A 15147-nucleotide genomic window follows, 5' to 3' on the forward strand; every position below is an offset into this window, starting at 1 on the left:
ATGTCCCAAATATTGCACGGGACTGTACTTATGTTAAAAAAGGATTATTTATTTGAAATTCAAATATAACTGGGCATCCTGCTATTTTGATTTGCTAATATTACAACCTTACTCAAAGGAGAATTCAAACTACACAGAGATGCCAGATAAGGCATGCTGGAAAATAAATTTACAAACAGAGGCAAAACTGATCAGTATGGGTGCCTGATAAGTAAGTCCCAGAAGATGACATATATAGTATACTACCTTTTCTTATAAGGTTAAAGAAACTAAAATGAAATAATATATTTCAATATTTGTGAGTACACTGAGTGATGAACTATAAAAAGGCGGCAAAGGAATAAGAGGCGTAAAATTCAGGGCCACGCTGACTTCTGGGGTGGGAAGCAAGACAGAGGGATGGGTTGGGGGAAGAAGTACATTATTGGTGATGTTCTAATTTTGGTGTCGGCTGCACTGTGGAGGCTTATTATCTTAATAATTTAAATAAATGCATGCAATATAATACAATAAAAAGACACATGCATGAATAATAGGTCATGAACTAGAAATTACAATTAATCTAATTTTGTACATATATGGTTCACCAAAAAAAAAAAGAGAGAGAGAGAGAGAGAGAAAGAAAGAAAAGAAAAGAAAGAAGGAAGAAAAGCCTAAAGACCTAGCTAATACTCCCAACTATGACTGGGGAAGAATGAGTCCACAAAGTAAGCTTAGTGAGTGGGAAGAAGAGTAAATGTTCTCTTTCGCTTGTACCAAAGACATCAAGCTTTTTCAAAGAGTTGTCTTTGCCCTAGCTTACATGTAAGAGGGGCAAGTTTTGACCAGCTATTCAAAACATGGTAACATCTTGTCGAAGTCTAAGGGCCAGGGGAAGATGAAAACTAACATGTCAGGGCTGTATTTATATAAACCAAGTGGAAGTGATCTCAAGGTCTAAAGAAGGTTTTATCAACTTAATTATGGAACTTGACATTAATGCTGGTGTTCAAAGTTTCCTCTTTCTTAAGTAAAGGTTAGTCTGTCAATGAATAAAGGATAGAGGGTGACCTGTCAGAGATGAGGCTCTGTGGTGGTACCAATGATCTAATTAGACAGAGCCAGAGGCTCCAAAAACAGATGAAGGAAAAATTGAGAGCTCCTCAAAGAAGACACTCCTCTCAATTTTCTAAGGTAACTTTACATATAGAAAAGATCCTATAATACAATTGTGGTAGAAACATTGGAACTTATTATTAAATAGTGAAGCTTTCTCCCATATTTTTCTTACGTGCCTGAGAGGAAGAAGAAAGCCTCAGACAGGCCTCAAATTGCTGGGCATTGGTGTTGTTTGGAGAGCCCTCGACCAAGACAGGTTTCAATACCAATTGGAATCCTCATGGCCCTGGAAGCCCCAGTCTTTTCTCACCTACTAGCACCCTGCACACCAGACACCATGATATTAGTATGCTAGCAGAACTGGAAAATAGTATGCGAGGTTTAAGGGTAATAACCGTAGAAAGAGATGGGTAAACAGATCTCTTAGGGACAGGATAAGGCAGCATGAATCCTTAAATCCACTCTCTAAAATTGGGTAAGCTAATAAAGGTTTTATTTATTTATTTATTTATTTATTTATTTATTTATTTATTTATACATACATACATACATACATACATACATACATACCTCTCATTCTGTTGACACGTCCACCTTTCCTTGGGCTGCAAAGCTTGCTGAAGAACCGTTCTGCCCGGCTGGTGTCAAATGTACAGATGTCCTGGAAGGTGCTGATATATTCATAAGGATGGCTATCTATAAAAGCCGACTTAACAAGTTGGAGAAAACTCAGATCAATTTAAAAGCTATCCTGGAGCATTTGTATAAAGTAGTCAACCAGGGTATTCAATGGAGCAGATGGACTCTTAGAATGTGGCGAGTAGCATCTGGTCACAAGTGTCTGCTTTCTCTGACTTCTAGTCATTTCGGTTTTAAATTGGGGCAGAGGAAAGTAAAAAGATGCAAAAGAGTGCCTAATTCCAGAAAATGTTGTTGATTTTTTCCTCCGTTCAACAGATGTTTGCCTCGGTGATGCCACAACATGGTCAGCAATCGTGTGAGATTAACAACACTGATTTCTAGAGCAGCTATTATGGGCACTGAAGTGGTTTTCAAATAGGTAGTAGCATTTAGTCACTGGGTAAGGAAATGGTGAAGTAGCTCAAAAAATATGTCACATCATCCTGTTCAGATGTCCATGAAGGAAAAGCACAGGACTCATTTACAGCCATTGCTAAAACTGTATTATATATCTGTCAAGGCTGGAGTTGGCTAAAAGATCTGAGTGGGGGAACCAAGCTCGTTCAGATACATGTTGGAGTAAAAGAATAAAATCAACTGTCAAAGAAAATATCCCATGGGCCATTTGCTGTGACTGTGACAGTTTGTCCCTTGTGGCCAGCTGTAGAGAAGCCACACTTCATTTCTGCCAACCCCTTGCATTTCCCAAGTAGGAATCCTGGCACTGGGCAAATGCCTGTGTGAGTCTGACCTACTCCAGAGACACAGAAGACTGCTTGTAGGGGTCACGGTCTCTGAGAATAGATTCAGAAGACTATTTCAACTGACAACCTTCTAGCCATGATGCACCCATTTCAACAAACGACTGCGTTTTTCAAAAAGAGCTACAATCATGTAGTTTGAACATTCAGATTGCTTTATAAGAGTTGTATGGGCAAGCAGAGGCATTTGACAGGAATTAGCTATCATGGATGGCAAGGAATAAGGTTTATAGAAGTTAGCATGGGTGGGAGTTGAGGAGCTTCCAAAGAGACAGACATAGTCAGTGTCTGGGAGGTGAATCAGTCAGAAACAGAGACCTTTCTTGAGTCAGTTGATCCTCTGTTTCTTCTTTTTTTTTTTTCACATATAAAGTCTAGTTTTATTCAGTGAGTATCGAGGGCACTTGATGGATATTTGTACAATGACTGATAGAATTTTCCTCAGCAGGGTGATTGCTTTATAATATCTATAATAGTGATTTGTTCAAAGTTCAATGGCTGGCCACGGCTGACCCTTGGCTTACCTGTGAGATAACGGCCAAAAGAGGATTAGGAACTGCCAGGTAAATCTTGCTTCTGAGTGAGAATGGGGGAGAAATGTCAGGGTTACCTCCCAGGTTGCGTTTTGTGTGCTAGGGATGAGTAATTCCTACAGGAGAACAAGGAAAGGTTACAAGCAAACAGGTTTATGTATGTTTTCCTCTGGGGGAGTGGCACTGGAGAATGAGGGAGGCATCTCACTTTTACTCTGTGCACTTTTGTCTTGATTTTTTTTTTTTTTTTTTTTTTTTTTTTTGTGAAGGGCATTCATGTGTTAAAAAGTGAACTGGCCTCCAAAGTCTATGAAAGATCTCTGTTCTGGCTGAGATAGCCTTTGCAGGATCAGAGGTTGATTTTTGTTGTTGTTGTTTTCAGTCTCTTTTCTTCCTACTGACCTTGAAAATATATATGACACCAAACTCTTAAGGGAAACAAAAATTTAGTCTAAAAATCTGAATGTCAAATATTTAATATTTGAGCAACATATCTGTAATGTTCTAACTGCTTTGGAAAGTGGTTTCTTAATCTGTATGTGGCTTAAGATATACTAATACATTGCTATACTACTCATTTGAAAATAAATCAGTTAGACCAATTAATTGGGCTTATGAAATACTGGGAGAAATGCTGTTTTTGTTGAAGTTTCCCAGTCTTGTGTGCTAATTCCAACAGTCTTCTACTCAGTTGCTTGTATGTGCAGAATACTGCATTAGATATTTTAAGATGAATCAGTTATAAATGCTGGCCTATAGAAGTTTACTTCTAATTGGTGGAAAATATAAGATTAAATAAGTGCTACTTGGAGGGGAAAAACAAAGATCTGTGGGGTGCAAAGGACTGAGTCATAGGCCTGAGGAATAATCAACTGAAGATAAAGTTGTTTTTATTTTTTTCCTGGAATGGATATTATTCCCACAATGATAACATACCTTATCTCTTCTAATAATAAAATGATTAAGTTTATAGTGGGATACCGATAGCACTGGGCTGGCTTTCCAAATATCTGGATTTCAGTTTCCGCTCTTCTATGGGCCAACTGTATTCGGTAGATGCTTGGCAAATCATTAGCTTCAAGTTTCCGCTCTGGTCTCCTCTCTAACCCCACTCCACCCTTAGGATGGGGCACTGATATGGGTGAGTACAAGTCTAAGGATCATTACTAGATCATTGAGCTGTGCTGGAGTTAGTCATGATGAAGGGAAGGATTAATGTGCTGAGTCTTGGGTTGAGTGTTCCTCTTTGGAACCTTCTATAGTTCATCTCTATGGTGACTTCTTTCTTCCCTACTGGTGGGTTAGAAAAGGCTTCAGGGTCTCTTTTAGCTCAGAAGGAAGGGCTTAGAGAGCCAATAAAAACCATAGCCCTTCCCAAGGACAGGAGGCATAAAGAGTAACTTAGTCCTATAGGTTTAGGTCTTTAAGATCTAAAAGACCTCTAAAAGAGACCTCTTCTTTCCTCCATCTTTTACCCTGGAATTTTATTCAGGGTAAAAGTGTAGATCAGAGGATTGAGAATTGGGTGTGGACTGGGGGTGGGGGGAAAGACTGGAAAAGCCAATGAGCTGGCTTTTTTGATTTTACCTTTAGGCTCATTCATGTTGGGCCAAAGGTTTCTTTATAGTCCTAGTCTAACCATTTAAGAAAGTCTAATACTGTTTCAGGAAAATATCTCATTTGAATAAATAAAATAATTTTGCCTGGTTGATTATCCTTTTATTTTCCTTGGGAACTTGGGGGCAGTGAAAGTAGGATGATTGAGGATTTAAGTTTTTAGGATGACAAGACTGGCCATATTTATTTTCTTTTTTCCAAAAGAAATGAGATTGGTTCAGCTCTCACTTGTTTCTTGTGTCTTTTTCTTTTTTCTTTTGTGTTGTTTTTATAAGTATATTCACTCTACTTTGTCACAAGCGGAAGCTCAAAGGCACTGGTTAAAGGAAAAAACATATATCCTTCTTGTTTTCAACTCAAAGTCTAGGGATAGCTGCAGGCAGCTCAGGAGATTAGTGTATATGTTTGAATAGCATTCATAAGACAATTCATTAGCTAATGGATTAATTAAATGAATATTAGTTGAGTTTCCTCCATGTAATGCTATCTTCTACATTACGCTTTAACCTAGGGCTTCTAATTTGAGACCCCTGAACCCTTGGAGGGTCCAAAGATGGTTTTCAGGAGGTACAAGTCCCCTGAATTTATATATAAGCTTTGTGTATCTGTTTATCTAAAAATATGAATCCATTGCTTCGAAAGGATTTCCAAAGGGATCTGTAACCTCAAAAATGCAAAAACAATGACTTTAAAATCTAAATTCTCTAAGGTCACGGGCCTTATACTTTATTTTTCTTTGTGTCTGCTAGTATAAAAATCAGTGGACAGTACAAAATCCATCAATGTGGATTAACTAACTCAATTCAATAGGCCTTTATTAATGGCCATTTGGATTCAGGTAAAATGTTTATATGCTAGGTAGATAAAGTTGAAGGTGAGGGAGTGGGAAGGGAGGGGAGTTTCAGAGCTATCTGGGCAGCTCATTCCCATCTACCACCTACTGAATCAGAATTTCAGGAGCAGGGATAGGCACCGATGGGTGAACTACAAACAGGGCTTTCTAGGTGATCCTGTGGGATCCCATCCCCTATCCAGGTGGAAAATCACTGGACTGGTAGGAAAGATAAAGAGATAAACATTAAGCAAGTGGACTGCAAGACAGGATGAACTGCCTTCTAAAAAGAGATTTCATTAACATGAACTAAGAAGCAGAGAGACCTATGTAAGCTTCAGAATATCTATAGCTTTGAGCTGGACCTTGAAGTGTGAGAAAATTTCATTAAGAACATAATAATAAGGCTTGAAAATTCTGAGTATGGAAGTTCTGATGATGGAGAAAGAAGGGAAACAGAATTTTTGGATATTCTCCTATGACAGAGTGTTCAGAAAGGGTAAAACAGTATAGGAATCAGATACAAATATATTTAGTGCACAGCTGTAGACAAGGGACTAAGTCAATTGATCTGTGTTGGCTAACAATACCTTCATACCTGACATAGCTGTACCATAGATTCATCCTCCTTTTTTCATACCAAGCCTACTATTAACAGTATGTACAGTTTGACTTGACTTAAACCAGCAGGTGGAATTTCTAAAAGCCGATTTAGCATAATCAGTATAACTTTTTAAAAAGCACAGACATTTACCCAAAGCTTCTCAACAACAACAAAAAACTCATTATGAGAAAAGTACTGAGGATCTCTGGAATATCCTGACAGGGCCAGGATTTGTCTTTGAGGCTGACAATTCAGCTTAAATGATTTCCTGTATCTTGATGCCATTAGCCACTATTTGGCTAGCTGCATAGTATTTTCTTTGGAAATTTCACTCAAAAAACTAGCTGTTGAATATAGTACTGGTTTCCTGTGACTGCTTAACAAATCACCACATTGGTGGTGTTGGTGGTTTAAAACAACAGAAATTTATTCTCCCACAGTTCTGAAAGCCCAACGTCCGAAATCAAGGTGTCTACAGGAATGCAAGTCCCTCCGGAGTCTGTAGGGGAGAATCTCTTCCTTGCATCTTCCAGCACTCTTTGACTTGTGGGTGTCTTGTGCACGTCTCTGCTCTATGTCTTCTATTCTGTGAATCTTCTTGGTTTATCTCTCAAAACTCCATTTTCTCCTTTCATAAGGACACTTGTGATGATGTTTTCAATTTCACTGGTTTCTGCTCACATTTTTATTATTTCTTTCTTTTTTGCTTACTAAAGGATATATTTTGCTCTTATTTTTTTTTAAAGTTTCCTAAGGTGGAAGCTTAGATTACTGATTTTAGATATTTCTTCAATTCTAATATAATGCATTCAATGCTATACATTTCCCTGTAAGTACTGCTTTCACTGCATTCTACATATTTTGGTGAGTTGTATTTTCATTTTCATTTAGTTTGAAATATTTAAAAATTTCTCAAGATTTATTTTTTGATCCATGTGTTTTTTAGAAGTATGTTGTTTAATCTCCAAATATTTTAGGATTTTTCCAGCTGTCTTTGTTATTGTTTTCTAGTTTAATACCACTGTCGTCTTAAGATATTTACTCTTTTAGATTTGTTTCGATTTGTGTGTTTTATGGCCCAGAATGTGTTTTATTTTGATGAATGCTCCATGGGAGCTTCAGAAGAATATGTTGGATGAAGTAGTGTATAAATGTCAGTTAGACTAAGTTTTTGTCTAATTTTTGAATGGCACACATGATGTACTGGCTAAAAAGAACTGAGGCAAACAGGCCTTTAGTGTGAGAGTTTATGCTTACCTGGTTAGGAGTAAGGCTATAAATTCCTGTTTGCTATAGCTGTGGTATCAGAGGCTAAAATTTCCTTTAAATGTCCTTGTTTTTATTTTCTTTATTGTCCTGTTTCCCTAGAGACTCCTTCTTAACTAAATTCTGAGCCTCGCTGTCCTTTCATATATAATATTCTGTTATGTAGGAGACCTGGTGTAGTGGAAAGTTGTGGGGGAGGGGCAGTATTTTCTAATCCTATGATTAAATTTCAGTGTTTTAGTGAGCCCATGTCCCTGGGCTGTGACTTTTACAAGTGTTTCACAGTAAGCATCTCTGTTTAGGTGAGACGGGAAGGCTAGAAGGGGCTGGAGTTCGGTAGTCCCCTTCCACCAGGTCAGTTAGGCTCTGGTAAAATAGTTTCCCTTGAGGATAGACAGTTGTTAAGAAGAATGAAGCACTCTGAGCTTATTTAAAAATTGTTACTTTCCTGGGGTGCTTGGGTGGTTCAGTCAGTTAAGTGTCTGACTCTTGATCTCGGCTCAGGTCTTGATCTCACAGTTGTGAGAGATCAAGAGATCAGTAACAAAAAATTGTTATTTTCCCCCTTTCTCTGCCAGAAACATGAAGGGATTTTTCTTTGATCTTTACAGTGTAAACTTGGTAGAGTTCTTTGAGGTAAAACTCAAGAAAGTAGGGGAACTTCCTTAAGGCTGGGCCCCCAGGAGTTTTTATCTCTCAAATGTTGTTGCATCTCCAGCAATTATTCAATTATCCTTTGAGTGTTCCTAGTAGACTCCAGCAGAAGCTTCTGCTGCAGGTAAGCTGTAATTATGTGTTCACTTGTTTCTCCAGTTTTCAAGGTAGTTGTTTGCCCTGTGACCTAAGTTCTCCAATGGATCTAAGAAGAGTTGTTGATTTTCAGTTCGTTCAGTTTTTTCATTGTTGTTGTAAAAACAGAAGTGATGATCCCAAACTTTTTGCATGTCAGACTGGAAACTGTATTTTTGAGACCCACATTTTTAGATCTTATTGAGAGGGCATATTTATCAGGAAAAGGAGTTGTACTTAATAATCTCTAAATTCTCTTCCAGGTCTGAACTTCTAACAAGTTTTGCCTTGTAAATTTTGCTGCATAAAATGGAGTGTAAAGCCATTATAATGTCTTTAATATTACAGTTTTGAGGCAATATATAAATGGGGTAGGGGAGAGCCTGTATATAAATCATGAAGGTGAGGTCTTAGTTTCAGCTCACCACTTGTGTTGGGTCTAGAAAAAGCTACCTCATGTCTATGGATTTCAGCTCCTTCACGTATAGAATATGGCGGTTGGCTTACGTTGCAATTAATAGTAACATTCTGCTATTCTAGAGGATGATTCTTTAAAGGATTCATAGCAAAAATATGCCTAATTTATTGCTCACAACCTTGGTTCTCATACATGAAATACTTTATTGGTATTAAGCAAATAGCTATTTAAATGTCAGCAGTTCATCTGGGTACTTTATCTGGCAGCCTTCCATTTTCTAAATGGAAAGGAGAGGCCTTGCTGGTGCTCCCACTTATTTCAAACATAAGAAATATAGTTGCTGGTGGTTAACAGATCTCCTGAAAACTGGACAAATTGGCCTCAGTTGAGCAAGATGGTTTTTGAATAGCTGATTAACTAAAAGGGGAACAAAAGCTACAGATATTAAATACTGATTTTCAGCAGTGAATACTCAAATTATTGAATTTGCCAACAGATTCAGTTGGAACATGAAAAGTTCAATCAGTCAGTGGGCTATTTAGGCTATCATGCTCCCAAAGGACAGATTTTTTTTTTCCTTCTTCTTTTTCTTCTTCACTGATTTGAATATATTTTTGTGTGAATTGAACAAATAGGCTTTCTTTTGTTGCTATGTTGGCACAGAATAATTCTCGTACTTGCCTGTATGCAATAAATTTACATGTGTCCTGTACTTTCATCTTCTAACAAATTCAAATATCATTTAGTCAATATCTACTGTCAGGTACTATTTTAGTGCTTGGAAATTAAGAAAGAAAAAGAGATAGGCCAGTCTTCAAAGAGTTCACAGTTTTGTATGGGCCAGAAACATCCTGGTCAAATTGGATGTTGAAAGTTATACCAGAGCTACAGGAATTGATTTGAGTATCATCAACCTATAGATAGTAAATGAAAACAGGAATGTGGATGAGCTCTATCAGAGGCTGGGATCTTGAGAATCCCCAATTATTTAAAGTAGAAACCACTACTGAAAATAAAAATTCAGGGAAGTAACTATAGAATTAAAATTCTGTCTTCATTTGAATTCCATAAGAAGCAGACCCCAAGACAAGGTTTGAGTACAAGGAATTTATATGATGAATGATCCTAGGAAGTCCCAGTAGATGAGTAAGGAGATGAGGCAGAGAAGAGAAGCCAGTAAAGGTTGCAAGTTACTGCCATGAGTAACTGAAGCTTTGCTTCACTGTGGAACTCTGCACTGACAGTCAGTATAGACATGTCTCCTAGAATTGTCTTGGCTGAAGGGTGAAGGAGCTGAAATATTTGTTCACTAATTGCTATTAGTCATTGGTTAGGGGAAGTTCTTGGGAGTTCTTAATTCCCTGGCATCGCTGACCTATCACACGTGCATCAAGAGCTCAGAGAGAACCCTGAGTTCCACAAGAGAGTGCTACTGATGGCGGGTATAGGTCTAGGCTGTCATGCGCAGAAATGTTAAGTGCTTAAGAGCTACAGATGGAGCACTAACAGCGCTTGCCAAAGTTTAGTGCCCTGAGACTTCCAAAGGAAGAGAGGGTTTCTGGGAGAAAGTAGTAAATAACGTCAAAAGACTGACACGTCACATAAGTAAAAGTACTGAGAATGAGTGATAAGCCAAGGGGAAGGCACTAACAGAAACAGAAAAGATTAAGAAAAAGTTACAGAAAATGAATATTTGATGGAATAGAACGTAAGAGGAGATGGAATGAGGGGTATGTGCTTATTTATAACTAAAATTCAAAAATATACACAAAGACAGGGATGCCTGGGTGGCTTAGTCAGTTAAGCGTCTGCCTTCAGCTCAGGTCACGATCCCAGGGTCCTGGGATCAAGTCCTGCATCGGGCTCCTTGCTCAGCGGGGCGCCTGCCACACCCCCTGCTTGTGTTCTCTCTCTGACAAATAAATAAATAAAATCTTAAAAAAAAACCCTTCAAAATATACACAAAGACAAAATAAAATTATAATTAAAAATAAAAATGCCTTTTTATGATTTAATTCATTTATCAACTTATTCAGGAGACTCTGCTTGAACTGCCAAGTCTGGCTTAAGTGTCACTTTTTCTTCTTTCCAGTGCACCCTTTGCTGATTTTTATGATGGGATTTACCACACAGACTCCAAGTTATTTATTTGCAGGGATGGTATCAGGCACAGAGAGAAGTTAGAGCTCCATTTGGTTCATTTGAGCTATAAAGCATTGAATTACTTTGTGCCCAGCAATCTTAGGACACATGAATAGAAACTAAACCAGCATCCTGGGGGATATAAACCCGGTCACACAGTGTCCATCTCAGACTGAGGGTAGTCACGTCCTTGATGTTCTCTCCTGACATACTGATGAGCTGCACTGCAGCCCAGCATCAGAATACAGGATGACTTCTTTGGAGCAATTACATTTTTCCTTAGCAGGCTCTAGATGGAGATATTCATCTATTGTTCTTTTGTTTTCTCAGCAGTTAAGGTGAACAATATACTTGACAACTAAAAAAAGTAAATTAAAATTAGTCCTCATTTTTAAGTCTCTCAAAGACTCATAGAAATGATTTATAATATTATTTAAGGCAGATAAGAGATGAAAAATATTTTTGAATTGCTAATCTGGATAATTTATTAGAGTGGGACACTGCTGCATGTTACCTCTTTCTATCTATGGACATTTTCTAAAGAAGATACAGATCAATTGTCTTTTTATATGAAATAGATTTAATCTGAAATACAAAGGAGTTAAAACATTTCATTTTATTATTTAAAATCTGCATTTTGTAAACGATGATGGGGAATACCAAAGTCAATCCACAATAGGAAAAAAAAAGCAAAATTTGAGAATGTTTTTGCATAGATTTTAACTTTAGGTAAGGCTTAAGAGGTTAGTATTGTTATTGCTACTGTTATTGAGTAATCATGCGCATCAGTTCCCGGGGAAATGGGTTACTCGGCACCCTGTGGAACATGTTTCAAGCTGGAGAGGAAGAGAAAAGGGAAATTAATATGGAGTGTGGAGAGACCAGGTGATGGAAGGAGAAGGTAACCAACTCCTCACACAACTGGGAGAACATTAACCTCTCTGAGCTTCTGCTTTCTCTGCTGTCACACGGGGAAATTTCTTCCTGCTGTGCTTATCTTGTAGACTGACTAAGGTAAGAGAATAGAAGAGTAAGTGGTTGTGAGGGGTCCATGGTCAGGGCCAGGAGGCAGCAGGATGCGCCACAATACCCAGAGAGTGCCCCTCCTGCCCTCAGCCGCCTGCAGCTTCTTCTGCTGGTGGTAGAGCTGGACCTGGGCCTAGGGTTTCTGAAGTCAAGCTTGAATAACACAAATGCTAAAGGTATATATATATATATATATATATACACACACACACACACACACACACACACACACACACACACACACACACACACACACACACACCTAGTACTGCGGCCCCCATCCTGCTGACAGTTTGCATAACTGTGATCTGGTTAATGACTATGGATTTATCATGGAAACTACTGGAAATTTCTGACCACTATTTTGAATGAAGAAAAAAGCCACTGAAATTTATATAAACCATGCTCTGCTTCTTGAGGTCACTGTGGAAGGACCTGTATAAGACTGGCATCATTCACTTGTACCAGCAGGGATTCCAAAGTTCCTGAGCCCTTTGCTACTTCTTGCAAAGCCGTGGCTTTCATCCTCTCAGTGGGCTTTTACTTGTGTTTTCAACCTATGCAGGAACTCCAGCTCCCCTCTTCCCCCTCCTTCCTCCCAGGCGGGGATACAGAAGGGGGGGCATACAACTCTCCCCAAATGTGAGACACCTGCTACTGTGTTCACCTCTAGTAAGAGAACCCTGCTCTGGGTCTTAGATACACATCCTAACCTTAGCCAAGGAAATATGGAAGGCTCTCCTGGATCCATTCTAAAACAACAGATACACTTCCAAGAAAGTAAGATGTACCCTCAGCTAGCAAGAGGCAGGCATATCTCAGAGTTGAGCATGCTTAAACCAGCATTTGATACTGCTACTTTAGGAATGTTAGACTGATTCAGAACCTATCACTTAACCAAGATCAGGCAGCGGTACAAGCAAATGTACAATGCCTAGCCCAAGTCCTCCCACTAACTAGGTCAGGATTTCACAGAACACTCCAGAGTAATTCTTCAAGGATAAATCTTAAGAATTTTTCTGTAAGATGTCAATTCTCTGAGAACATGATCAGCTTGCTTCTGACCCATGGGGAGGGGGAGCATTCTTACCCGAAAGTGGGAGCACAAAAAGAAGCAGAAAGGAAAAGACACTGTAATTTGAAATTAAATAATTCCATCAATGACAAATAATGATTTGTCTTTTTGCTCATTTTTTCTTTTCGTTTTTTTTTTCCCTTTTTCTTCTTTTGCATTGGCAAGTAGAGAAAGCATATACAGTTATAAAGTGCAGGGTAAAGTGTGAGGATCACTTTTAGAGTTCAAGAATCATGTGAGGTTTCTGGGTGTTTGATGGGGGTGTCAGTTATACTGAACACTGCCTACCACTGAAATAAATTCCATTACAGATTTAGTACCAGCTTGTTACAAAAAGGCTGGCATTAATGTATAATGAACTCTAGATCAAATCATGATTTCAATTAATATGAACTGAATCAGCTAATAATCAGTTTAATAATTGTAAATAGATTAGAACTGTAACTTCTGGGCCTTTACTGGTTTTCAGACTGGTTAAGGAAATCTCATCTAACACAGTATTGCCATACAGCAATACAACAGGTCTTGTGATTTAATGTCTTAGTGACTAATAGCTTTGGACAATGTCATGTGCTATGCCAGGTGATTAGCCAACAAGAGACTTTCCAAGGAGCATTTGCCATGGACAGTCCATCATGGACCAGCGTCTGGCCTTCAGTTCTGCAGTTTTAGAAGGTGGATTTTATCAGCACACTAAACACTAGGAATGAATGAACTCAATAACTAGAATTAAGAGACTCATGTAAATTAACCTGCTGTGATAGTAAATTTACAGAGACCGGATAAACACACAAAAATGATTGTGACTGTGTTGTAAGAGATGTTACACACAGAGGACGCATTACAACAGTCTCTGAACGTAAACCAGAGTATCCAGAACAGACCCAGCCTAGAAGTAGAAGCCCAATTCCTGGAAATAAGAAAGTTGTGGCTCTAACCCCTTGATCCGTTTTCCTGATCTTGAAAATGTAGCTGACTTTCCTGTCCCTTTGTTACATAATCTGCAAAAGTGGGCTGTCGGGGAAGCAGCAGAGGTGAAGTTGTCTGTAAGTACAACACGCTAAGGTAATTAGCCACAGGAGATTGTTTTGTTCAAAGAAGTTCAAGTTTCCTGAAACTCCAGCTGGTGAGATTGTTTTCATGCTTTTCAAGTTGGCATTTGAACTTTCAAATGAAAAAAAAAATGTTCTTATTTTTACACAGGGGTGTGTTAGAATTTTATTTCTGCCTCTCCTGGGTTGACACTAAGTCAGGACAAGAGGCAGCAGAGTTGAACAAATTCTGCTTTAGCAGACTGGGCAACCTTACATGCCAAGTAGAGGTGTATTATTCAAATGCAGTAGGGTGTTGCCCCCTCCCCACACTATTTTACTGAGAGGTGATATATAGAATACCAATTATAACACTATTGATCTCAGACAAGTAGGTGGACTGACACATACTCCTACATATTCATTACATTACTGACCAGCACTTAGTTTCTTCTTTTCTTATCACTGTGAATGATACATCGAACATTATCCCATCTGCTAGATGTGGACTGACCCCATCACACATTAACGGCCTACTGGCTCCATTTGTGGCTCAAAGATCTCAGGGCACATACTGACCTTTCTTTCTTCATTTTGTGTGACATCATCTCTATGTTTACCTTCCAGTGGTCTTGTTTTCTGTCATCATTTTTGTTTCAATGAACACGTTTGACTCAAGGATATACATGTGGTCACTTTCAAAGTTTCACAAAGTGCCAAGACAAATGCAAATGACATTAAAAGTAGTTTTGTGTGTGTGTGTGTGTGTGTGTGTGTGTGTGTGTGTATTTTACCGTGGTTCAAAGCAAGAGAGCATAATCAAGGAACTGTTTCAGGAAGCAAATGGTCAAAATTAGCCTTTAAATAGAGACTGGGGAAAGTTCTTCTAATAGCATCTAATCAGAGGGAGTGACCAACAATAAATAGAATCTCAAAGAGAGAATGGCCAGAGACATGACATGATTCCAAGTGTATGCTGTCCAGAATGTATTTCCATGGGGCCTGTGCTTTGGCTTTCTAATGAAGATTCACTTAGCAGTTGCATTTCCAGGAGAATATTCTTGTCCCACTGCTGCATAACAGTAAGTATGGGTTCTGACTCTAATTTCAATGTGAGAGCGAGGGATTTTCTCACCACCAAGCAATTCTCAGACACCAGCTGGGTGTCTCACAATTCAATTTAATTCTGTCACTATCTCCCTACGGATAAAATCAGATCCCACAGGTTAAGGGCTCAGTCCCACAAGACTGCCCCCCACTTCACATGCCAATGG

The sequence above is a fragment of the Eumetopias jubatus genome, unplaced genomic scaffold, assembly GCF_037043125.1.
Source record: "Eumetopias jubatus isolate StellerSeaLion01/CBP00866 unplaced genomic scaffold, mEumJub1_p1.0 scaffold_9, whole genome shotgun sequence".
Taxonomy (NCBI): domain Eukaryota; kingdom Metazoa; phylum Chordata; class Mammalia; order Carnivora; family Otariidae; genus Eumetopias; species Eumetopias jubatus.